Source organism: Heterodontus francisci, chromosome 34 (genome assembly GCF_036365525.1).
Source record: "Heterodontus francisci isolate sHetFra1 chromosome 34, sHetFra1.hap1, whole genome shotgun sequence".
NCBI lineage: Eukaryota > Metazoa > Chordata > Chondrichthyes > Heterodontiformes > Heterodontidae > Heterodontus > Heterodontus francisci.
This window is the reverse complement of record NC_090404.1, coordinates 12,670,410-12,693,196: the sequence shown is the minus strand read 5'-3', so window position 1 is coordinate 12,693,196 and position 22,787 is coordinate 12,670,410. Positions and strand designations below refer to the sequence as shown.

At 46.1% G+C, this 22,787-nt stretch overlaps 20 non-coding genes across 20 annotated transcripts; all 20 read left to right on the top strand.

Moving 5' to 3' along the window:
• Positions 1–330: 330 nt before the first annotated feature.
• Positions 331–412, top strand: trnas-aga (transfer RNA serine (anticodon AGA)). Its single transcript has one exon. It is a non-coding gene; the product is annotated as a tRNA-Ser (tRNA).
• A 1,123-nt stretch (positions 413–1,535) lies between these two features.
• On the top strand, positions 1,536–1,608 carry trnak-cuu (transfer RNA lysine (anticodon CUU)). Its single transcript has one exon. It is a non-coding gene; the product is annotated as a tRNA-Lys (tRNA).
• Positions 1,609–2,484: 876 nt separating this feature from the next.
• trnas-aga (transfer RNA serine (anticodon AGA)) lies at positions 2,485–2,566 on the top strand. Its single transcript has one exon. It is a non-coding gene; the product is annotated as a tRNA-Ser (tRNA).
• A 1,123-nt stretch (positions 2,567–3,689) lies between these two features.
• trnak-cuu (transfer RNA lysine (anticodon CUU)) lies at positions 3,690–3,762 on the top strand. The gene has a single exon. It is a non-coding gene; the product is annotated as a tRNA-Lys (tRNA).
• Positions 3,763–4,638: 876 nt separating this feature from the next.
• trnas-aga (transfer RNA serine (anticodon AGA)) lies at positions 4,639–4,720 on the top strand. Its single transcript has one exon. It is a non-coding gene; the product is annotated as a tRNA-Ser (tRNA).
• A 2,056-nt stretch (positions 4,721–6,776) lies between these two features.
• trnas-aga (transfer RNA serine (anticodon AGA)) lies at positions 6,777–6,858 on the top strand. The gene has a single exon. It is a non-coding gene; the product is annotated as a tRNA-Ser (tRNA).
• Positions 6,859–7,981: 1,123 nt separating this feature from the next.
• Positions 7,982–8,054, top strand: trnak-cuu (transfer RNA lysine (anticodon CUU)). The gene has a single exon. It is a non-coding gene; the product is annotated as a tRNA-Lys (tRNA).
• Positions 8,055–8,930: 876 nt separating this feature from the next.
• On the top strand, positions 8,931–9,012 carry trnas-aga (transfer RNA serine (anticodon AGA)). Its single transcript has one exon. It is a non-coding gene; the product is annotated as a tRNA-Ser (tRNA).
• Positions 9,013–10,135: 1,123 nt separating this feature from the next.
• On the top strand, positions 10,136–10,208 carry trnak-cuu (transfer RNA lysine (anticodon CUU)). Its single transcript has one exon. It is a non-coding gene; the product is annotated as a tRNA-Lys (tRNA).
• An 876-nt stretch (positions 10,209–11,084) lies between these two features.
• On the top strand, positions 11,085–11,166 carry trnas-aga (transfer RNA serine (anticodon AGA)). Its single transcript has one exon. It is a non-coding gene; the product is annotated as a tRNA-Ser (tRNA).
• A 1,125-nt stretch (positions 11,167–12,291) lies between these two features.
• Positions 12,292–12,364, top strand: trnak-cuu (transfer RNA lysine (anticodon CUU)). Its single transcript has one exon. It is a non-coding gene; the product is annotated as a tRNA-Lys (tRNA).
• An 876-nt stretch (positions 12,365–13,240) lies between these two features.
• On the top strand, positions 13,241–13,322 carry trnas-aga (transfer RNA serine (anticodon AGA)). The gene has a single exon. It is a non-coding gene; the product is annotated as a tRNA-Ser (tRNA).
• Positions 13,323–14,445: 1,123 nt separating this feature from the next.
• On the top strand, positions 14,446–14,518 carry trnak-cuu (transfer RNA lysine (anticodon CUU)). The gene has a single exon. It is a non-coding gene; the product is annotated as a tRNA-Lys (tRNA).
• An 876-nt stretch (positions 14,519–15,394) lies between these two features.
• On the top strand, positions 15,395–15,476 carry trnas-aga (transfer RNA serine (anticodon AGA)). The gene has a single exon. It is a non-coding gene; the product is annotated as a tRNA-Ser (tRNA).
• Positions 15,477–16,599: 1,123 nt separating this feature from the next.
• On the top strand, positions 16,600–16,672 carry trnak-cuu (transfer RNA lysine (anticodon CUU)). The gene has a single exon. It is a non-coding gene; the product is annotated as a tRNA-Lys (tRNA).
• Positions 16,673–17,548: 876 nt separating this feature from the next.
• On the top strand, positions 17,549–17,630 carry trnas-aga (transfer RNA serine (anticodon AGA)). The gene has a single exon. It is a non-coding gene; the product is annotated as a tRNA-Ser (tRNA).
• Positions 17,631–18,755: 1,125 nt separating this feature from the next.
• On the top strand, positions 18,756–18,828 carry trnak-cuu (transfer RNA lysine (anticodon CUU)). The gene has a single exon. It is a non-coding gene; the product is annotated as a tRNA-Lys (tRNA).
• An 876-nt stretch (positions 18,829–19,704) lies between these two features.
• On the top strand, positions 19,705–19,786 carry trnas-aga (transfer RNA serine (anticodon AGA)). The gene has a single exon. It is a non-coding gene; the product is annotated as a tRNA-Ser (tRNA).
• Positions 19,787–20,915: 1,129 nt separating this feature from the next.
• trnak-cuu (transfer RNA lysine (anticodon CUU)) lies at positions 20,916–20,988 on the top strand. The gene has a single exon. It is a non-coding gene; the product is annotated as a tRNA-Lys (tRNA).
• Positions 20,989–21,864: 876 nt separating this feature from the next.
• On the top strand, positions 21,865–21,946 carry trnas-aga (transfer RNA serine (anticodon AGA)). Its single transcript has one exon. It is a non-coding gene; the product is annotated as a tRNA-Ser (tRNA).
• The last annotated feature ends 841 nt before the right edge of the window (positions 21,947–22,787 follow it).

Here is a 22,787-nt window from a genome sequence, read left to right as displayed (position 1 = left end):
AGGGCTTGACACTTAAGGTGCTGCTACGCAGATTGACGTGGCTGGAGAGTGAGAAGTAGAGCAGAATGTCAGGAAAAGAGGAACATCATTTCAGTCTGAGATGAGGAGACATTTGTTCAGTCAGAGGGTTGTGAATCTTTGGAATTGTCTCTGCCAGAGAGCTGTGGATGCTCAGTCGATGAATATATTGAAGGCTGACATGGATGGATTGTTTGGACTTTAGGGATTGCGTCGGAAATTGTAGTTGATGTGGAGCATCAGCCATGATCGTATGAAATGGCAGAGCAGACTCGTCCAGCCCCTTATCGCCGAACAAACAAATCGCAAGCGGTAGTCATGGCCGAGTGGTTAAGGCGATGGACTAGAAATCCATTGGGGTCTCCCTGCGCAGGTTCGAATCCTGCTGGCTACGCGACTCACTCTTTCGGATTTTAGCCTCGTTCCTGCAAGTGGCAAGTCGTTGCTTCAAACTCCAAACGCTCCTTGAGCGCTTTTCTTTCGTTTCCGATATGCTACCAGCACGCATAAAACTTGCAGTGGCAAATGGAAGTGAAATAACCCAATGTGCAAACGCTTTTGCTTTCTGTCAGTCTGTCTCTCTTAGCTTTCCCTCACTCTCAGTGGATGCGACTGTGTCTTTCAATGTTTCGCTGTGTGTCTCCGCGTGCGTCAATTCCCCGAGGAGGTGAATGCATGCAAGTGACTTGGTGCCCGTATGCTTCAAAGCGGAGGACGACCGGGGAGATGGAAAAAGAGAGAAAAAGAGGCAGGCGCATAGACAGAGAGGGATACATAGAGAGAAATAGGGAATGACAGATAGACAGAAAGTGGAGCAGACACTGAAAGGAGCAGATATATTTCACAATTCCATATCTTTCTTCATTGAGATTGACAGACAGAAAGGAAGAAAGATTTACATTTAAACAAGACCTTTCACGATGTCAAGACATCGCAAAGCGTTTTGCAGCCAATGAAGTACATTTGAAGCGTAGTCACTGCTGTAATCTAATGACAAAGAGACAGAGAGAGAGAGAGAGAGTGAGAGGGGGGCGGATAAAAAGCAGATGCCAAAATCTGATCGTTAGAATGACATCTCAATGTGGAATCGATAAATATCTCATGATGTGTTTGATGCAGATTCAACAGCTGTAAACCTGAAGCTGAGTGATTCCCTGATGAACCAGGGACAAAGATTCCCAAATTCGATCAGATCATCTCTTCGCCTTCTCTTTCTCGAGAGAAGAAGCTCAGTGTGCTGAGACTTTCCTTGTTGCTGAAGACAATGTCATTTCAGGATGAGGGCACAATGTTGGTAAATGCCGGAAGAAATCCGAAGTATTATTGGGTGGCAATGTTTGGAAGGAGGTGCAGCTAAGAAAGTGGAAGATGTGAATGATGTTATTGACGATTGAGTGGAATGCATGGCAGCGTCGGGCTTTTGCCAGTCACCTTGGAATCCGGAGCAGACTGAGACACCAGGTAGAAACCAAGAATTGTCTTGCTGCGATATAAGATATGGAGCAGCATTTCCCCGTGCCCGGCTAGCTCAGTCGGCAGAGCATGAGACTCTTAATCTCAGGGTCGTGGGTTCGAGCCCCACGTTGGGCGGCTTTAAGCTCTGCGGTTCTGCAGGAGGATCAGTTGTAGCAGAATCTTCCCACTGTGGGCTTTTGTTAAAGTCACAATTGCTGCTTTCCCACTGAAACCTGCCTTGTGCTTCAATAAATGTGTCAGCGACAACGTTTTTGCTGCAGCCCAATGTGCAATGAATGATGACACTTTAAAAGTCTCAATTGACAGTCCCTGTCCCAACAAAAGCGCTCCGCGACGCAGAATTAGAAAGCGGGCTGAGGCTAATAAATGGAATGTTGGTGTTTATTGCAAAGGGCTGGAGTACAAGATTAAGGACCACTTTGTTTCAATTGCACGTGGCTTTGGTAAAATCAGGAATGGACTACTGTGTATAGTTTTGCCCTCCGTACCTGAGAAAGGTTTGGGGCTTGCCTTAGTGTGAGAGTAAGAGAGGTTGACAAGATTGATTCCTGGCATTAGAGACTCGTCTTACGATGACACATCGAGTAGAATGGGCCGGCCGATATTCTTTGCAGATTTAAAGAATGAGAGGTAGTCTCTTGCAACATGTAAGATTTTGAGAGGGCTTGACACTTAAGGTGCTGCTACGCAGATTGACGTGGCTGGAGAGTGAGAAGTAGAGCAGAATGTCAGGAAAAGAGGAACATCATTTCAGTCTGAGATGAGGAGACATTTGTTCAGTCAGAGGGTTGTGAATCTTTGGAATTGTCTCTGCCAGAGAGCTGTGGATGCTCAGTCGATGAATATATTGAAGGCTGACATGGATGGATTGTTTGGACTTTAGGGATTGCGTCGGAAATTGTAGTTGATGTGGAGCATCAGCCATGATCGTATGAAATGGCAGAGCAGACTCGTCCAGCCCCTTATCGCCGAACAAACAAATCGCAAGCGGTAGTCATGGCCGAGTGGTTAAGGCGATGGACTAGAAATCCATTGGGGTCTCCCTGCACAGGTTCGAATCCTGCTGGCTACGCGACTCACTCTTTCGGATTTTAGCCTCGTTCCTGCAAGTGGCAAGTCGTTGCTTCAAACTCCAAACGCTCCTTGAGCGCTTTTCTTTCGTTTCCGATATGCTACCAGCACGCATAAAACTTGCAGTGGCAAATGGAAGTGAAATAACCCAATGTGCAAACGCTTTTGCTTTCTGTCAGTCTGTCTCTCTTAGCTTTCCCTCACTCTCAGTGGATGCGACTGTGTCTTTCAATGTTTCGCTGTGTGTCTCCGCGTGCGTCAATTCCCCGAGGAGGTGAATGCATGCAAGTGACTTGGTGCCCGTATGCTTCAAAGCGGAGGACGACCGGGGAGATGGAAAAAGAGAGAAAAAGAGGCAGGCGCATAGACAGAGAGGGATACATAGAGAGAAATAGGGAATGACAGATAGACAGAAAGTGGAGCAGACACTGAAAGGAGCAGATATATTTCACAATTCCATATCTTTCTTCATTGAGATTGACAGACAGAAAGGAAGAAAGATTTACATTTAAACAAGACCTTTCACGATGTCAAGACATCGCAAAGCGTTTTGCAGCCAATGAAGTACATTTGAAGCGTAGTCACTGCTGTAATCTAATGACAAAGAGACAGAGAGAGAGAGAGAGAGTGAGAGGGGGGCGGATAAAAAGCAGATGCCAAAATCTGATCGTTAGAATGACATCTCAATGTGGAATCGATAAATATCTCATGATGTGTTTGATGCAGATTCAACAGCTGTAAACCTGAAGCTGAGTGATTCCCTGATGAACCAGGGACAAAGATTCCCAAATTCGATCAGATCATCTCTTCGCCTTCTCTTTCTCGAGAGAAGAAGCTCAGTGTGCTGAGTCTTTCCTTGTTGCTGAAGACAATGTCATTTCAGGATGAGGGCACAATGTTGGTAAATGCCGGAAGAAATCCGAAGTATTATTGGGTGGCAATGTTTGGAAGGAGGTGCAGCTAAGAAAGTGGAAGATGTGAATGATGTTATTGACGATTGAGTGGAATGCATGGCAGCGTCGGGCTTTTGCCAGTCACCTTGGAATCCGGAGCAGACTGAGACACCAGGTAGAAACCAAGAATTGTCTTGCTGCGATATAAGATATGGAGCAGCATTTCACCGTGCCCGGCTAGCTCAGTCGGCAGAGCATGAGACTCTTAATCTCAGGGTCGTGGGTTCGAGCCCCACGTTGGGCGGCTTTAAGCTCTGCGGTTCTGCAGGAGGATCAGTTGTAGCAGAATCTTCCCACTGTGGGCTTTTGTTAAAGTCACAATTGCTGCTTTCCCACTGAAACCTGCCTTGTGCTTCAATAAATGTGTCAGCGACAACGTTTTTGCTGCAGCCCAATGTGCAATGAATGATGACACTTTAAAAGTCTCAATTGACAGTCCCTGTCCCAACAAAAGCGCTCCGCGACGCAGAATTAGAAAGCGGGCTGAGGCTAATAAATGGAATGTTGGTGTTTATTGCAAAGGGCTGGAGTACAAGATTAAGGACCACTTTGTTTCAATTGCACGTGGCTTTGGTAAAATCAGGAATGGACTACTGTGTATAGTTTTGCCCTCCGTACCTGAGAAAGGTTTGGGGCTTGCCTTAGTGTGAGAGTAAGAGAGGTTGACAAGATTGATTCCTGGCATTAGAGACTCGTCTTACGATGACACATCGAGTAGAATGGGCCGGCCGATATTCTTTGCAGATTTAAAGAATGAGAGGTAGTCTCTTGCAACATGTAAGATTTTGAGAGGGCTTGACACTTAAGGTGCTGCTACGCAGATTGACGTGGCTGGAGAGTGAGAAGTAGAGCAGAATGTCAGGAAAAGAGGAACATCATTTCAGTCTGAGATGAGGAGACATTTGTTCAGTCAGAGGGTTGTGAATCTTTGGAATTGTCTCTGCCAGAGAGCTGTGGATGCTCAGTCGATGAATATATTGAAGGCTGACATGGATGGATTGTTTGGACTTTAGGGATTGCGTCGGAAATTGTAGTTGATGTGGAGCATCAGCCATGATCGTATGAAATGGCAGAGCAGACTCGTCCAGCCCCTTATCGCCGAACAAACAAATCGCAAGCGGTAGTCATGGCCGAGTGGTTAAGGCGATGGACTAGAAATCCATTGGGGTCTCCCTGCGCAGGTTCGAATCCTGCTGGCTACGCGACTCACTCTTTCGGATTTTAGCCTCGTTCCTGCAAGTGGCAAGTCGTTGCTTCAAACTCCAAACGCTCCTTGAGCGCTTTTCTTTCGTTTCCGATATGCTACCAGCACGCATAAAACTTGCAGTGGCAAATGGAAGTGAAATAACCCAATGTGCAAACGCTTTTGCTTTCTGTCAGTCTGTCTCTCTTAGCTTTCCCTCACTCTCAGTGGATGCGACTGTGTCTTTCAATGTTTCGCTGTGTGTCTCCGCGTGCGTCAATTCCCCGAGGAGGTGAATGCATGCAAGTGACTTGGTGCCCGTATGCTTCAAAGCGGAGGACGACCGGGGAGATGGAAAAAGAGAGAAAAAGAGGCAGGCGCATAGACAGAGAGGGATACATAGAGAGAAATAGGGAATGACAGATAGACAGAAAGTGGAGCAGACACTGAAAGGAGCAGATATATTTCACAATTCCATATCTTTCTTCATTGAGATTGACAGACAGAAAGGAAGAAAGATTTACATTTAAACAAGACCTTTCACGATGTCAAGACATCGCAAAGCGTTTTGCAGCCAATGAAGTACATTTGAAGCGTAGTCACTGCTGTAATCTAATGACAAAGAGACAGAGAGAGAGAGAGAGAGTGAGAGGGGGGCGGATAAAAAGCAGATGCCAAAATCTGATCGTTAGAATGACATCTCAATGTGGAATCGATAAATATCTCATGATGTGTTTGATGCAGATTCAACAGCTGTAAACCTGAAGCTGAGTGATTCCCTGATGAACCAGGGACAAAGATTCCCAAATTCGATCAGATCATCTCTTCGCCTTCTCTTTCTCGAGAGAAGAAGCTCAGTGTGCTGAGACTTTCCTTGTTGCTGAAGACAATGTCATTTCAGGATGAGGGCACAATGTTGGTAAATGCCGGAAGAAATCCGAAGTATTATTGGGTGGCAATGTTTGGAAGGAGGTGCAGCTAAGAAAGTGGAAGATGTGAATGATGTTATTGACGATTGAGTGGAATGCATGGCAGCGTCGGGCTTTTGCCAGTCACCTTGGAATCCGGAGCAGACTGAGACACCAGGTAGAAACCAAGAATTGTCTTGCTGCGATATAAGATATGGAGCAGCATTTCCCCGTGCCCGGCTAGCTCAGTCGGCAGAGCATGAGTCGTGGGTTCGAGCCCCACGTTGGGCGGCTTTAAGCTCTGCGGTTCTGCAGGAGGATCAGCTGTAGCAGAATCTTCCCACTGTGGGCTTTTGTTAAAGTCACAATTGCTGCTTTCCCACTGAAACCTGCCTTGTGCTTCAATAAATGTGTCAGCGACAACGTTTTTGCTGCAGCCCAATGTGCAATGAATGATGACACTTTAAAAGTCTCAATTGACAGTCCCTGTCCCAACAAAAGCGCTCCGCGACGCAGAATTAGAAAGCGGGCTGAGGCTAATAAATGGAATGTTGGTGTTTATTGCAAAGGGCTGGAGTACAAGATTAAGGACCACTTTGTTTCAATTGCACGTGGCTTTGGTAAAATCAGGAATGGACTACTGTGTATAGTTTTGCCCTCCGTACCTGAGAAAGGTTTGGGGCTTGCCTTAGTGTGAGAGTAAGAGAGGTTGACAAGATTGATTCCTGGCATTAGAGACTCGTCTTACGATGACACATCGAGTAGAATGGGCCGGCCGATATTCTTTGCAGATTTAAAGAATGAGAGGTAGTCTCTTGCAACATGTAAGATTTTGAGAGGGCTTGACACTTAAGGTGCTGCTACGCAGATTGACGTGGCTGGAGAGTGAGAAGTAGAGCAGAATGTCAGGAAAAGAGGAACATCATTTCAGTCTGAGATGAGGAGACATTTGTTCAGTCAGAGGGTTGTGAATCTTTGGAATTGTCTCTGCCAGAGAGCTGTGGATGCTCAGTCGATGAATATATTGAAGGCTGACATGGATGGATTGTTTGGACTTTAGGGATTGCGTCGGAAATTGTAGTTGATGTGGAGCATCAGCCATGATCGTATGAAATGGCAGAGCAGACTCGTCCAGCCCCTTATCGCCGAACAAACAAATCGCAAGCGGTAGTCATGGCCGAGTGGTTAAGGCGATGGACTAGAAATCCATTGGGGTCTCCCTGCGCTGGTTCGAATCCTGCTGGCTACGCGACTCACTCTTTCGGATTTTAGCCTCGTTCCTGCAAGTGGCAAGTCGTTGCTTCAAACTCCAAACGCTCCTTGAGCGCTTTTCTTTCGTTTCCGATATGCTACCAGCACGCATAAAACTTGCAGTGGCAAATGGAAGTGAAATAACCCAATGTGCAAACGCTTTTGCTTTCTGTCAGTCTGTCTCTCTTAGCTTTCCCTCACTCTCAGTGGATGCGACTGTGTCTTTCAATGTTTCGCTGTGTGTCTCCGCGTGCGTCAATTCCCCGAGGAGGTGAATGCATGCAAGTGACTTGGTGCCCGTATGCTTCAAAGCGGAGGACGACCGGGGAGATGGAAAAAGAGAGAAAAAGAGGCAGGCGCATAGACAGAGAGGGATACATAGAGAGAAATAGGGAATGACAGATAGACAGAAAGTGGAGCAGACACTGAAAGGAGCAGATATATTTCACAATTCCATATCTTTCTTCATTGAGATTGACAGACAGAAAGGAAGAAAGATTTACATTTAAACAAGACCTTTCACGATGTCAAGACATCGCAAAGCGTTTTGCAGCCAATGAAGTACATTTGAAGCGTAGTCACTGCTGTAATCTAATGACAAAGAGACAGAGAGAGAGAGAGAGAGTGAGAGGGGGGCGGATAAAAAGCAGATGCCAAAGTCTGATCGTTAGAATGACATCTCAATGTGGAATCGATAAATATCTCATGATGTGTTTGATGCAGATTCAACAGCTGTAAACCTGAAGCTGAGTGATTCCCTGATGAACCAGGGACAAAGATTCCCAAATTCGATCAGATCATCTCTTCGCCTTCTCTTTCTCGAGAGAAGAAGCTCAGTGTGCTGAGACTTTCCTTGTTGCTGAAGACAATGTCATTTCAGGATGAGGGCACAATGTTGGTAAATGCCGGAAGAAATCCGAAGTATTATTGGGTGGCAATGTTTGGAAGGAGGTGCAGCTAAGAAAGTGGAAGATGTGAATGATGTTATTGACGATTGAGTGGAATGCATGGCAGCGTCGGGCTTTTGCCAGTCACCTTGGAATCCGGAGCAGACTGAGACACCAGGTAGAAACCAAGAATTGTCTTGCTGCGATATAAGATATGGAGCAGCATTTCCCCGTGCCCGGCTAGCTCAGTCGGCAGAGCATGAGACTCTTAATCTCAGGGTCGTGGGTTCGAGCCCCACGTTGGGCGGCTTTAAGCTCTGCGGTTCTGCAGGAGGATCAGTTGTAGCAGAATCTTCCCACTGTGGGCTTTTGTTAAAGTCACAATTGCTGCTTTCCCACTGAAACCTGCCTTGTGCTTCAATAAATGTGTCAGCGACAACGTTTTTGCTGCAGCCCAATGTGCAATGAATGATGACACATTAAAAGTCTCAATTGACAGTCCCTGTCCCAACAAAAGCGCTCCGCGACGCAGAATTAGAAAGCGGGCTGAGGCTAATAAATGGAATGTTGGTGTTTATTGCAAAGGGCTGGAGTACAAGATTAAGGACCACTTTGTTTCAATTGCACGTGGCTTTGGTAAAATCAGGAATGGACTACTGTGTATAGTTTTGCCCTCCGTACCTGAGAAAGGTTTGGGGCTTGCCTTAGTGTGAGAGTAAGAGAGGTTGACAAGATTGATTCCTGGCATTAGAGACTCGTCTTACGATGACACATCGAGTAGAATGGGCCGGCCGATATTCTTTGCAGATTTAAAGAATGAGAGGTAGTCTCTTGCAACATGTAAGATTTTGAGAGGGCTTGACACTTAAGGTGCTGCTACGCAGATTGACGTGGCTGGAGAGTGAGAAGTAGAGCAGAATGTCAGGAAAAGAGGAACATCATTTCAGTCTGAGATGAGGAGACATTTGTTCAGTCAGAGGGTTGTGAATCTTTGGAATTGTCTCTGCCAGAGAGCTGTGGATGCTCAGTCGATGAATATATTGAAGGCTGACATGGATGGATTGTTTGGACTTTAGGGATTGCGTCGGAAATTGTAGTTGATGTGGAGCATCAGCCATGATCGTATGAAATGGCAGAGCAGACTCGTCCAGCCCCTTATCGCCGAACAAACAAATCGCAAGCGGTAGTCATGGCCGAGTGGTTAAGGCGATGGACTAGAAATCCATTGGGGTCTCCCTGCGCAGGTTCGAATCCTGCTGGCTACGCGACTCACTCTTTCGGATTTTAGCCTCGTTCCTGCAAGTGGCAAGTCGTTGCTTCAAACTCCAAACGCTCCTTGAGCGCTTTTCTTTCGTTTCCGATATGCTACCAGCACGCATAAAACTTGCAGTGGCAAATGGAAGTGAAATAACCCAATGTGCAAACGCTTTTGCTTTCTGTCAGTCTGTCTCTCTTAGCTTTCCCTCACTCTCAGTGGATGTGACTGTGTCTTTCAATGTTTCGCTGTGTGTCTCCGCGTGCGTCAATTCCCCGAGGAGGTGAAAGCATGCAAGTGACTTGGTGCCCGTATGCTTCAAAGCGGAGGACGATCGGGGAGATGGAAAAAGAGAGAAAAAGAGGCAGGCGCATAGACAGAGAGGGATACATAGAGAGAAATAGGGAATGACAGATAGACAGAAAGTGGAGCAGACACTGAAAGGAGCAGATATATTTCACAATTCCATATCTTTCTTCATTGAGATTGACAGACAGAAAGGAAGAAAGATTTACATTTAAACAAGACCTTTCACGATGTCAAGACATCGCAAAGCGTTTTGCAGCCAATGAAGTACATTTGAAGCGTAGTCACTGCTGTAATCTAATGACAAAGAGACAGAGAGAGAGAGAGAGAGTGAGAGGAGGGCGGATAAAAAGCAGATGCCAAAATCTGATCGTTAGAATGACATCTCAATGTGGAATCGATAAATATCTCATGATGTGTTTGATGCAGATTCAACAGCTGTAAACCTGAAGCTGAGTGATTCCCTGATGAACCAGGGACAAAGATTACCAAATTCGATCAGATCATCTCTTCGCCTTCTCTTTCTCGAGAGAAGAAGCTCAGTGTGCTGTGACTTTCCTTGTTGCTGAAGACAATGTCATTTCAGGATGAGGGCACAATGTTGGTAAATGCCGGAAGAAATCCGAAGTATTATTGGGTGGCAATGTTTGGAAGGAGGTGCAGCTAAGAAAGTGGAAGATGTGAATGATGTTATTGACGATTGAGTGGAATGCATGGCAGCGTCGGGCTTTTGCCAGTCACCTTGGAATCCGGAGCAGACTGAGACACCAGGTAGAAACCAAGAATTGTCTTGCTGCGATATAAGATATGGAGCAGCATTTCCCCGTGCCCGGCTAGCTCAGTCGGCAGAGCATGAGACTCTTAATCTCAGGGTCGTGGGTTCGAGCCCCACGTTGGGCGGCTTTAAGCTCTGCGGTTCTGCAGGAGGATCAGTTGTAGCAGAATCTTCCCACTGTGGGCTTTTGTTAAAGTCACAATTGCTGCTTTCCCACTGAAACCTGCCTTGTGCTTCAATAAATGTGTCAGCGACAACGTTTTTGCTGCAGCCAAATGTGCAATGAATGATGACACTTTAAATGTCTCAATTGACAGTCCCTGTCCCAACAAAAGCGCTCCGCGACGCAGAATTAGAAAGCGGGCTGAGGCTAATAAATGGAATGTTGGTGTTTATTGCAAAGGGCTGGAGGACAAGATTAAGGACCACTTTGTTTCAATTGCACGTGGCTTTGGTAAAATCAGGAATGGACTACTGTGTATAGTTTTGCCCTCCGTACCTGAGAAAGGTTTGGGGCTTGCCTTAGTGTGAGAGTAAGAGAGGTTGACAAGATTGATTCCTGGCATTAGAGACTCGTCTTACGATGACACATCGAGTAGAATGGGCCGGCCGATATTCTTTGCAGATTTAAAGAATGAGAGGTAGTCTCTTGCAACATGTAAGATTTTGAGAGGGCTTGACACTTAAGGTGCTGCTACGCAGATTGACGTGGCTGGAGAGTGAGAAGTAGAGCAGAATGTCAGGATAAGAGGAACATCATTTCAGTCTGAGATGAGGAGACATTTGTTCAGTCAGAGGGTTGTGAATCTTTGGAATTGTCTCTGCCAGAGAACTGTGGATGCTCAGTCGATGAATATATTGAAGGCTGACATGGATGGATTGTTTGGACTTTAGGGATTGCGTCGGAAATTGTAGTTGATGTGGAGCATCAGCCATGATCGTATGAAATGGCAGAGCAGACTCGTCCAGCCCCTTATCGCCGAAGAAACAAATCGCAAGCGGTAGTCATGGCCGAGTGGTTAAGGCGATGGACTAGAAATCCATTGGGGTCTCCCTGCGCAGGTTCGAATCCTGCTGGCTACGCGACTCACTCTTTCGGATTTTAGCCTCGTTCTTGCAAGCGGCAAGTCGTTGCTTCAAACTCCAAACGCTCCTTGAGCGCTTTTCTTTCGTTTCCGATATGCTACCAGCACGCATAAAACTTGCAGTGGCAAATGGAAGTGAAATAACCCAATGTGCAAACGCTTTTGCTTTCTGTCAGTCTGTCTCTCTTAGCTTTCCCTCACTCTCAGTGGATGCGACTGTGTCTTTCAATGTTTCGCTGTGTGTCTCCGCGTGCGTCAATTCCCCGAGGAGGTGAATGCATGCAAGTGACTTGGTGCCCGTATGCTTCAAAGCGGAGGACGACCGGGGAGATGGAAAAAGAGAGAAAAAGAGGCAGGCGCATAGACAGAGAGGGATACATAGAGAGAAATAGGGAATGACAGATAGACAGAAAGTGGAGCAGACACTGAAAGGAGCAGATATATTTCACAATTCCATATCTTTCTTCATTGAGATTGACAGACAGAAAGGAAGAAAGATTTACATTTAAACAAGACCTTTCACGATGTCAAGACATCGCAAAGCGTTTTGCAGCCAATGAAGTACATTTGAAGCGTAGTCACTGCTGTAATCTAATGACAAAGAGACAGAGAGATAGAGAGAGAGAGTGAGAGGAGGGCGGATAAAAAGCAGATGCCAAAATCTGATCGTTAGAATGACATCTCAATGTGGAATCGATAAATATCTCATGATGTGTTTGATGCAGATTCAACAGCTGTAAACCTGAAGCTGAGTGATTCCCTGATGAACCAGGGACAAAGATTACCAAATTCGATCAGATCATCTCTTCGCCTTCTCTTTCTCGAGAGAAGAAGCTCAGTGTGCTGTGACTTTCCTTGTTGCTGAAGACAATGTCATTTCAGGATGAGGGCACAATGTTGGTAAATGCCGGAAGAAATCCGAAGTATTATTGGGTGGCAATGTTTGGAAGGAGGTGCAGCTAAGAAAGTGGAAGATGTGAATGATGTTATTGACGATTGAGTGGAATGCATGGCAGCGTCGGGCTTTTGCCAGTCACCTTGGAATCCGGACCAGACTGAGACACCAGGTAGAAACCAAGAATTGTCTTGCTGCGATATAAGATATGGAGCAGCATTTCCCCGTGCCCGGCTAGCTCAGTCGGCAGAGCATGAGACTCTTAATCTCAGGGTCGTGGGTTCGAGCCCCACGTTGGGCGGCTTTAAGCTCTGCGGTTCTGCAGGAGGATCAGTTGTAGCAGAATCTTCCCACTGTGGGCTTTTGTTAAAGTCACAATTGCTGCTTTCCCACTGAAACCTGCCTTGTGCTTCAATAAATGTGTCAGCGACAACGTTTTTGCTGCAGCCCAATGTGCAATGAATGATGACACTTTAAAAGTCTCAATTGACAGTCCCTGTCCCAACAAAAGCGCTCCGCGACGCAGAATTAGAAAGCGGGCTGAGGCTAATAAATGGAATGTTGGTGTTTATTGCAAAGGGCTGGAGTACAAGATTAAGGACCACTTTGTTTCAATTGCACGTGGCTTTGGTAAAATCAGGAATGGACTACTGTGTATAGTTTTGCCCTCCGTACCTGAGAAAGGTTTGGGGCTTGCCTTAGTGTGAGAGTAAGAGAGGTTGACAAGATTGATTCCTGGCATTAGAGACTCGTCTTACGATGACACATCGAGTAGAATGGGCCGGCCGATATTCTTTGCAGATTTAAAGAATGAGAGGTAGTCTCTTGCAACATGTAAGATTTTGAGAGGGCTTGACACTTAAGGTGCTGCTACGCAGATTGACGTGGCTGGAGAGTGAGAAGTAGAGCAGAATGTCAGGAAAAGAGGAACATCATTTCAGTCTGAGATGAGGAGACATTTGTTCAGTCAGAGGGTTGTGAATCTTTGGAATTGTCTCTGCCAGAGAGCTGTAGATGCTCAGTCGATGAATATATTGAAGGCTGACATGGATGGATTGTTTGGACTTTAGGGATTGCGTCGGAAATTGTAGTTGATGTGGAGCATCAGCCATGATCGTATGAAATGGCAGAGCAGACTCGTCCAGCCCCTTATCGCCGAACAAACAAATCGCAAGCGGTAGTCATGGCCGAGTGGTTAAGGCGATGGACTAGAAATCCATTGGGGTCTCCCTGCGCAGGTTCGAATCCTGCTGGCTACGCGACTCACTCTTTCGGATTTTAGCCTCGTTCCTGCAAGTGGCAAGTCGTTGCTTCAAACTCCAAACGCTCCTTGAGCGCTTTTCTTTCGTTTCCGATATGCTACCAGCACGCATAAAACTTGCAGTGGCAAATGGAAGTGAAATAACCCAATGTGCAAACGCTTTTGCTTTCTGTCAGTCTGTCTCTCTTAGCTTTCCCTCACTCTCAGTGGATGCGACTGTGTCTTTCAATGTTTCGCTGTGTGTCTCCGCGTGCGTCAATTCCCCGAGGAGGTGAATGCATGCAAGTGACTTGGTGCCCGTATGCTTCAAAGCGGAGGACGACCGGGGAGATGGAAAAAGAGAGAAAAAGAGGCAGGCGCATAGACAGAGAGGGATACATAGAGAGAAATAGGGAATGACAGATAGACAGAAAGTGGAGCAGACACTGAAAGGAGCAGATATATTTCACAATTCCATATCTTTCTTCATTGAGATTGACAGACAGAAAGGAAGAAAGATTTACATTTAAACAAGACCTTTCACGATGTCAAGACATCGCAAAGCGTTTTGCAGCCAATGAAGTACATTTGAAGCGTAGTCACTGCTGTAATCTAATGACAAAGAGACAGAGAGAGAGAGAGAGAGTGAGAGGGGGGCGGATAAAAAGCAGATGCCAAAATCTGATCGTTAGAATGACATCTCAATGTGGAATCGATAAATATCTCATGATGTGTTTGATGCAGATTCAACAGCTGTAAACCTGAAGCTGAGTGATTCCCTGATGAACCAGGGACAAAGATTCCCAAATTCGATCAGATCATCTCTTCGCCTTCTCTTTCTCGAGAGAAGAAGCTCAGTGTGCTGAGTCTTTCCTTGTTGCTGAAGACAATGTCATTTCAGGATGAGGGCACAATGTTGGTAAATGCCGGAAGAAATCCGAAGTATTATTGGGTGGCAATGTTTGGAAGGAGGTGCAGCTAAGAAAGTGGAAGATGTGAATGATGTTATTGACGATTGAGTGGAATGCATGGCAGCGTCGGGCTTTTGCCAGTCACCTTGGAATCCGGAGCAGACTGAGACACCAGGTAGAAACCAAGAATTGTCTTGCTGCGATATAAGATATGGAGCAGCATTTCACCGTGCCCGGCTAGCTCAGTCGGCAGAGCATGAGACTCTTAATCTCAGGGTCGTGGGTTCGAGCCCCACGTTGGGCGGCTTTAAGCTCTGCGGTTCTGCAGGAGGATCAGTTGTAGCAGAATCTTCCCACTGTGGGCTTTTGTTAAAGTCACAATTGCTGCTTTCCCACTGAAACCTGCCTTGTGCTTCAATAAATGTGTCAGCGACAACGTTTTTGCTGCAGCCCAATGTGCAATGAATGATGACACTTTAAAAGTCTCAATTGACAGTCCCTGTCCCAACAAAAGCGCTCCGCGACGCAGAATTGGAAAGCGGGCTGAGGCTAATAAATGGAATGTTGGTGTTTATTGCAAAGGGCTGGAGTACAAGATTAAGGACCACTTTGTTTCAATTGCACGTGGCTTTGGTAAAATCAGGAATGGACTACTGTGTATAGTTTTGCCCTCCGTACCTGAGAAAGGTTTGGGGCTTGCCTTAGTGTGAGAGTAAGAGAGGTTGACAAGATTGATTCCTGGCATTAGAGACTCGTCTTACGATGACACATCGAGTAGAATGGGCCGGCCGATATTCTTTGCAGATTTAAAGAATGAGAGGTAGTCTCTTGCAACATGTAAGATTTTGAGAGGGCTTGACACTTAAGGTGCTGCTACGCAGATTGACGTGGCTGGAGAGTGAGAAGTAGAGCAGAATGTCAGGAAAAGAGGAACATCATTTCAGTCTGAGATGAGGAGACATTTGTTCAGTCAGAGGGTTGTGAATCTTTGGAATTGTCTCTGCCAGAGAGCTGTGGATGCTCAGTCGATGAATATATTGAAGGCTGACATGGATGGATTGTTTGGACTTTAGGGATTGCGTCGGAAATTGTAGTTGATGTGGAGCATCAGCCATGATCGTATGAAATGGCAGAGCAGACTCGTCCAGCCCCTTATCGCCGAACAAACAAATCGCAAGCGGTAGTCATGGCCGAGTGGTTAAGGCGATGGAGTAGAAATCCATTGGGGTCTCCCTGCGCAGGTTCGAATCCTGCTGGCTACGCGACTCACTCTTTCGGATTTTAGCCTCGTTCCTGCAAGCGGCAAGTCGTTGCTTCAAACTCCAAACGCTCCTTGAGCGCTTTTCTTTCGTTTCCGATATGCTACCAGCACGCATAAAACTTGCAGTGGCAAATGGAAGTGAAATAACCCAATGTGCAAACGCTTTTGCTTTCTGTCAGTCTGTCTCTCTTAGCTTTCCCTCACTCTCAGTGGATGTGACTGTGTCTTTCAATGTTTCGCTGTGTGTCTCCGCGTGCGACAATTCCCCGAGGAGGTGAAAGCATGCAAGTGACTTGGTGCCCGTATGCTTCAAAGCGGAGGACGACCGGGGAGATGGAAAAAGAGAGAAAAAGAGGCAGGCGCATAGACAGAGAGGGATACATAGAGAGAAATAGGGAATGACAGATAGACAGAAAGTGGAGCAGACACTGAAAGGAGCAGATATATTTCACAATTCCATATCTTTCTTCATTGAGATTGACAGACAGAAAGGAAGAAAGATTTACATTTAAACAAGACCTTTCACGATGTCAAGACATCGCAAAGCGTTTTGCAGCCAATGAAGTACATTTGAAGCGTAGTCACTGCTGTAATCTAATGACAAAGAGACAGAGAGAGAGAGAGAGAGTGAGAGGGGGGCGGATAAAAAGCAGATGCCAAAATCTGATCGTTAGAATGACATCTCAATGTGGAATCGATAAATATCTCATGATGTGTTTGATGCAGATTCAACAGCTGTAAACCTGAAGCTGAGTGATTCCCTGATGAACCAGGGACAAAGATTCCCAAATTCGATCAGATCATCTCTTCGCCTTCTCTTTCTCGAGAGAAGAAGCTCAGTGTGCTGAGTCTTTCCTTGTTGCTGAAGACAATGTCATTTCAGGATGAGGGCACAATGTTGGTAAATGCCGGAAGAAATCCGAAGTATTATTGGGTGGCAATGTTTGGAAGGAGGTGCAGCTAAGAAAGTGGAAGATGTGAATGATGTTATTGACGATTGAGTGGAATGCATGGCAGCGTCGGGCTTTTGCCAGTCACCTTGGAATCCGGAGCAGACTGAGACACCAGGTAGAAACCAAGAATTGTCTTGCTGCGATATAAGATATGGAGCAGCATTTCACCGTGCCCGGCTAGCTCAGTCGGCAGAGCATGAGACTCTTAATCTCAGGGTCGTGGGTTCGAGCCCCACGTTGGGCGGCTTTAAGCTCTGCGGTTCTGCAGGAGGATCAGTTGTAGCAGAATCTTCCCACTGTGGGCTTTTGTTAAAGTCACAATTGCTGCTTTCCCACTGAAACCTGCCTTGTGCTTCAATAAATGTGTCAGCGACAACGTTTTTGCTGCAGCCCAATGTGCAATGAATGATGACACTTTAAAAGTCTCAATTGACAGTCCCTGTCCCAACAAAAGCGCTCCGCGACGCAGAATTAGAAAGCGGGCTGAGGCTAATAAATGGAATGTTGGTGTTTATTGCAAAGGGCTGGAGTACAAGATTAAGGACCACTTTGTTTCAATTGCACGTGGCTTTGGTAAAATCAGGAATGGACTACTGTGTATAGTTTTGCCCTCCGTACCTGAGAAAGGTTTGGGGCTTGCCTTAGTGTGAGAGTAAGAGAGGTTGACAAGATTGATTCCTGGCATTAGAGACTCGTCTTACGATGACACATCGAGTAGAATGGGCCGGCCGATATTCTTTGCAGATTTAAAGAATGAGAGGTAGTCTCTTGCAACATGTAAGATTTTGAGAGGGCTTGACACTTAAGGTGCTGCTACGCAGATTGACGTGGCTGGAGAGTGAGAAGTAGAGCAGAATGTCAGGAAAAGAGGAACATCATTTCAGTCTGAGATGAGGAGACATTTGTTCAGTCAGAGGGTTGTGAATCTTTGGAATTGTCTCTGCCAGAGAGCTGTGGATGCTCAGTCGATGAATATATTGAAGGCTGACATGGATGGATTGTTTGGACTTTAGGGATTGCGTCGGAAATTGTAGTTGATGTGGAGCATCAGCCATGATCGTATGAAATGGCAGAGCAGACTCGTCCAGCCCCTTATCGCCGAACAAACAAATCGCAAGCGGTAGTCATGGCCGAGTGGTTAAGGCGATGGACTAGAAATCCATTGGGGTCTCCCTGCGCAGGTTCGAATCCTGCTGGCTACGCGACTCACTCTTTCGGATTTTAGCCTCGTTCCTGCAAGCGGCAAGTCGTTGCTTCAAACTCCAAACGCTCCTTGAGCGCTTTTCTTTCGTTTCCGATATGCTACCAGCACGCATAAAACTTGCAGTGGCAAATGGAAGTGAAATAACCCAATGTGCAAACGCTTTTGCTTTCTGTCAGTCTGTCTCTCTTCGCTTTCCCTCACTCTCAGTGGATGTGACTGTGTCTTTCAATGTTTCGCTGTGTGTCTCCGCGTGCGACAATTCCCCGAGGAGGTGAAAGCATGCAAGTGACTTGGTGCCCGTATGCTTCAAAGCGGAGGACGATCGGGGAGATGGAAAAAGAGAGAAAAAGAGGCAGGCGCATAGACAGAGAGGGATACATAGAGAGAAATAGGGAATGACAGATAGACAGAAAGTGGAGCAGACACTGAAAGGAGCAGATATATTTCACAATTCCATATCTTTCTTCATTGAGATTGACAGACAGAAAGGAAGAAAGATTTACATTTAAACAAGACCTTTCACGATGTCAAGACATCGCAAAGCGTTTTGCAGCCAATGAAGTACATTTGAAGCGTAGTCACTGCTGTAATCTAATGACAAAGAGACAGAGAGATAGAGAGAGAGAGTGAGAGGAGGGCGGATAAAAAGCAGATGCCAAAATCTGATCGTTAGAATGACATCTCAATGTGGAATCGATAAATATCTCATGATGTGTTTGATGCAGATTCAACAGCTGTAAACCTGAAGCTGAGTGATTCCCTGATGAACCAGGGACAAAGATTACCAAATTCGATCAGATCATCTCTTCGCCTTCTCTTTCTCGAGAGAAGAAGCTCAGTGTGCTGTGACTTTCCTTGTTGCTGAAGACAATGTCATTTCAGGATGAGGGCACAATGTTGGTAAATGCCGGAAGAAATCCGAAGTATTATTGGGTGGCAATGTTTGGAAGGAGGTGCAGCTAAGAAAGTGGAAGATGTGAATGATGTTATTGACGATTGAGTGGAATGCATGGCAGCGTCGGGCTTTTGCCAGTCACCTTGGAATCCGGACCAGACTGAGACACCAGGTAGAAACCAAGAATTGTCTTGCTGCGATATAAGATATGGAGCAGCATTTCCCCGTGCCCGGCTAGCTCAGTCGGCAGAGCATGAGACTCTTAATCTCAGGGTCGTGGGTTCGAGCCCCACGTTGGGCGGCTTTAAGCTCTGCGGTTCTGCAGGAGGATCAGTTGTAGCAGAATCTTCCCACTGTGGGCTTTTGTTAAAGTCACAATTGCTGCTTTCCCACTGAAACCTGCCTTGTGCTTCAATAAATGTGTCAGCGACAACGTTTTTGCTGCAGCCAAATGTGCAATGAATGATGACACTTTAAAAGTCTCAATTGACAGTCCCTGTCCCAACAAAAGCGCTCCGCGACGCAGAATTAGAAAGCGGGCTGAGGCTAATAAATGGAATGTTGGTGTTTATTGCAAAGGGCTGGAGGACAAGATTAAGGACCACTTTGTTTCAATTGCACGTGGCTTTGGTAAAATCAGGAATGGACTACTGTGTATAGTTCTGCCCTCCGTACCTGAGAAAGGTTTGGGGCTTGCCTTAGTGTGAGAGTAAGAGAGGTTGACAAGATTGATTCCTGGCATTAGAGACTCGTCTTACGATGACACATCGAGTAGAATGGGCCGGCCGATATTCTTTGCAGATTTAAAGAATGAGAGGTAGTCTCTTGCAACATGTAAGATTTTGAGAGGGCTTGACACTTAAGGTGCTGCTACGCAGATTGACGTGGCTGGAGAGTGAGAAGTAGAGCAGAATGTCAGGATAAGAGGAACATCATTTCAGTCTGAGATGAGGAGACATTTGTTCAGTCAGAGGGTTGTGAATCTTTGGAATTGTCTCTGCCAGAGAACTGTGGATGCTCAGTCGATGAATATATTGAAGGCTGACATGGATGGATTGTTTGGACTTTAGGGATTGCGTCGGAAATTGTAGTTGATGTGGAGCATCAGCCATGATCGTATGAAATGGCAGAGCAGACTCGTCCAGCCCCTTATCGCCGAACAAACAAATCGTAAGCGGTAGTCATGGCCGAGTGGTTAAGGCGATGGACTAGAAATCCATTGGGGTCTCCCTGCGCAGGTTCGAATCCTGCTGGCTACGCGACTCACTCTTTCGGATTTTAGCCTCGTTCTTGCAAGCGGCAAGTCGTTGCTTCAAACTCCAAACGCTCCTTGAGCGCTTTTCTTTCGTTTCCGATATGCTACCAGCACGCATAAAACTTGCAGTGGCAAATGGAAGTGAAATAACCCAATGTGCAAACGCTTTTGCTTTCTGTCAGTCTGTCTCTCTTAGCTTTCCCTCACTCTCAGTGGATGCGACTGTGTCTTTCAATGTTTCGCTGTGTGTCTCCGCGTGCGTCAATTCCCCGAGGAGGTGAATGCATGCAAGTGACTTGGTGCCCGTATGCTTCAAAGCGGAGGACGATTGGGGAGATGGAAAAAGAGAGAAAAAGAGGCAGGCGCATAGACAGAGAGGGATACATAGAGAGAAATAGGGAATGACAGATAGACAGAAAGTGGAGCAGACACTGAAAGGAGCAGATATATTTCACAATTCCATATCTTTCTTCATTGAGATTGACAGACAGAAAGGAAGAAAGATTTACATTTAAACAAGACCTTTCACGATGTCAAGACATCGCAAAGCGTTTTGCAGCCAATGAAGTACATTTGAAGCGTAGTCACTGCTGTAATCTAATGACAAAGAGACAGAGAGAGAGAGAGAGAGAGAGAGTGAGAGGGGGGCGGATAAAAAGCAGATGCCAAAATCTGATCGTTAGAATGACATCTCAATGTGGAATCGATAAATATCTCATGATGTGTTTGATGCAGATTCAACAGCTGTAAACCTGAAGCTGAGTGATTCCCTGATGAACCAGGGACAAAGATTCCCAAATTCGATCAGATCATCTCTTCGCCTTCTCTTTCTCGAGAGAAGAAGCTCAGTGTGCTGAGACTTTCCTTGTTGCTGAAGACAATGTCATTTCAGGATGAGGGCACAATGTTGGTAAATGCCGGAAGAAATCCGAAGTATTATTGGGTGGCAATGTTTGGAAGGAGGTGCAGCTAAGAAAGTGGAAGATGTGAATGATGTTATTGACGATTGAGTGGAATGCATGGCAGCGTCGGGCTTTTGCCAGTCACCTTGGAATCCGGAGCAGACTGAGACACCAGGTAGAAACCAAGAATTGTCTTGCTGCGATATAAGATATGGAGCAGCATTTCCCCGTGCCCGGCTAGCTCAGTCGGCAGAGCATGAGACTCTTAATCTCAGGGTCGTGGGTTCGAGCCCCACGTTGGGCGGCTTTAATCTCTGCGGTTCTGCAGGAGGATCAGTTGTAGCAGAATCTTCCCACTGTGGGCTTTTGTTAAAGTCACAATTGCTGCTTTCCCACTGAAACCTGCCTTGTGCTTCAATAAATGTGTCAGCGACAACGTTTTTGCTGCAGCCCAATGTGCAATGAATGATGACACTTTAAAAGTCTCAATTGACAGTCCCTGTCCCAACAAAAGCGCTCCGCGACGCAGAATTAGAAAGCGGGCTGAGGCTAATAAATGGAATGTTGGTGTTTATTGCAAAGGGCTGGAGTACAAGATTAAGGACCACTTTGTTTCAATTGCACGTGGCTTTGGTAAAATCAGGAATGGACTACTGTGTATAGTTTTGCCCTCCGTACCTGAGAAAGGTTTGGGGCTTGCCTTAGTGTGAGAGTAAGAGAGGTTGACAAGATTGATTCCTGGCATTAGAGACTCGTCTTACGATGACACATCGAGTAGAATGGGCCGGCCGATATTCTTTGCAGATTTAAAGAATGAGAGGTAGTCTCTTGCAACATGTAAGATTTTGAGAGGGCTTGACACTTAAGGTGCTGCTACGCAGATTGACGTGGCTGGAGAGTGAGAAGTAGAGCAGAATGTCAGGATAAGAGGAACATCATTTCAGTCTGAGATGAGGAGACATTTGTTCAGTCAGAGGGTTGTGAATCTTTGGAATTGTCTCTGCCAGAGAACTGTGGATGCTCAGTCGATGAATATATTGAAGGCTGACATGGATGGATTGTTTGGACTTTAGGGATTGCGTCGGAAATTGTAGTTGATGTGGAGCATCAGCCATGATCGTATGAAATGGCAGAGCAGACTCGTCCAGCCCCTTATCGCCGAACAAACAAATCGTAAGCGGTAGTCATGGCCGAGTGGTTAAGGCGATGGACTAGAAATCCATTGGGGTCTCCCTGCGCAGGTTCGAATCCTGCTGGCTACGCGACTCACTCTTTCGGATTTTAGCCTCGTTCTTGCAAGCGGCAAGTCGTTGCTTCAAACTCCAAACGCTCCTTGAGCGCTTTTCTTTCGTTTCCGATATGCTACCAGCACGCATAAAACTTGCAGTGGCAAATGGAAGTGAAATAACCCAATGTGCAAACGCTTTTGCTTTCTGTCAGTCTGTCTCTCTTAGCTTTCCCTCACTCTCAGTGGATGCGACTGTGTCTTTCAATGTTTCGCTGTGTGTCTCCGCGTGCGTCAATTCCCCGAGGAGGTGAATGCATGCAAGTGACTTGGTGCCCGTATGCTTCAAAGCGGAGGACGATTGGGGAGATGGAAAAAGAGAGAAAAAGAGGCAGGCGCATAGACAGAGAGGGATACATAGAGAGAAATAGGGAATGACAGATAGACAGAAAGTGGAGCAGACACTGAAAGGAGCAGATATATTTCACAATTCCATATCTTTCTTCATTGAGATTGACAGACAGAAAGGAAGAAAGATTTACATTTAAACAAGACCTTTCACGATGTCAAGACATCGCAAAGCGTTTTGCAGCCAATGAAGTACATTTGAAGCGTAGTCACTGCTGTAATCTAATGACAAAGAGACAGAGAGAGAGAGAGAGAGAGAGAGTGAGAGGGGGGCGGATAAAAAGCAGATGCCAAAATCTGATCGTTAGAATGACATCTCAATGTGGAATCGATAAATATCTCATGATGTGTTTGATGCAGATTCAACAGCTGTAAACCTGAAGCTGAGTGATTCCCTGATGAACCAGGGACAAAGATTCCCAAATTCGATCAGATCATCTCTTCGCCTTCTCTTTCTCGAGAGAAGAAGC